Genomic DNA, 1,747 nt, shown 5'->3' with positions numbered 1-1,747 from the left:
TGGGCTCCGGGGAGTGGCCAGGGATGAAGGGCTTAGGGTATAGGCTGCCCCAGGGCTGTGGTTGGGAGAGAGAGCACTCTCCCCAGCCCTCTCTCACTGCAGCAGCCTGGGGCCGGGGTGCCTCTTCCCGGTTGCGACAGCTCCGGCGGGGCCCGGCTGGGCCAGGCCAGGGGAAGGGCGCCTCTCCCCACCTGCGCGGCCCTCGATAGCTTGCTGCGCAGCCTGGCAGCTTAAGAGGGAACTTAGGTGTGCAGCATAGATGCAGTGTAAGAGAGAAATGAGGAGTGGCAGAGCTACTATAACGAATGGGATTAGTATAAATGATGCAAAGCCCATTCAGAGGAACAAATTATAAGTTATTTAAACTTTTAAATTATTACATGGTTGATAGTTTGTCCTTGTTGATTTTTACAGGTGTAGAATGATTCCATCCAATTTAACTTCCTCCACCACCACGCTCTGCAAGAATTTCTAACAGAGAAACTCAAGTTAAACTATTTATTGCCAGTGGTTTGTGTTTAGTTGCCAGTCATCTCATCTCATCCTTGCCTACAGACAGCCCTGCAACCTGAAGCAAATACTCACCAACAACCACATACCACGCAACAGAACCACTAACCCAGGAACTTATCCTTGCAACAAAGCCCGTTGCCAATTGTGCCCACATATCTATTCAGGGGACACCATCATAGGGCCTAATAACATCAGCCACACTATCAGAGGCTCGTTCACCTGCACATCCACCAATGTGATTTATGCCATCATGTGCCAGCAATGCCCCTCTGCCATGTACATTGGTCAAACTGGACAGTCTCTACGTAAAAGAATAAATGGACACAAATCAGATGTCAAGAATTATAACATTCATAAACCAGTCGGAGAACACTTCAATCTCTCTGGTCACGCAATCACAGACATGAAGGTCGCTATCTTAAAACAAAAAAACTTCAAATCCAGACTCCAGCGAGAAACTGCTGAATTGGAATTCATTTGCAAATTGGATACTATTAATTTAGGCTTAAATAGAGACTGGGAGTGGCTAAGTCATTATGCAAGGTAGTCTATTTCCTCTTGTTTTTTCCTACCCCCCCCCCCCGATGTTCTGGTTTAACTTGGATTTAAACTTGGAGAGTGGCCAGTTTGGATGAGCTATTACCAGCAGGAGAGTGAGTTTTTGTGTGTATGGGGGTGGGTTTTTGGAGGGGGGTGAGGGAGTGAGAGAACCTGGATTTGTGCAGGAAATGGCCTAACTTCATTATCATGCACATTGTGTAAAGAGTTGTCACTTTGGATGGGCTATCACCAGCAGGAGAGTGAATTTGTGTGGGGGGGTGGAGGGTGAGAAAACCTGGATTTGTGCTGGAAATGGCTTTTAGATAAGCTATTACCAGCAGGACAGTGGGGTGGGAGGAGGTATTGTTTCATATTCTCTGTGTATATATAAAGTCTGCTGCAGTTTCCACGGTATGCATCTGATGAAGTGAGCTGTAGCTCACGAAAGCTCATGCTCAAATAAATTCGTTAGTCTCTAAGGTGCCACAAGTACTCCTTTTCTTTTTGCGAATACAGACTAACACGGCTGTTACTCTGAAACCTGTCATCTGAAAGGATTTCTGAAGGCTCTTTCACTGCCACTTTTATTCAGCGTGTCTCTGTATCTCTTGTTTCAAGACAGCGTTAAGATTTACAATATTTTAGACATAACTTTAAATTTTCACTTTTTTATGTTTGATAAATGACTCTGTCC

The sequence above is a fragment of the Eretmochelys imbricata genome, chromosome 2 (genome assembly GCF_965152235.1).
Source record: "Eretmochelys imbricata isolate rEreImb1 chromosome 2, rEreImb1.hap1, whole genome shotgun sequence".
Lineage (NCBI taxonomy): Eukaryota > Metazoa > Chordata > Testudines > Cheloniidae > Eretmochelys > Eretmochelys imbricata.
Note: the sequence above shows the minus strand (reverse complement) of the source record.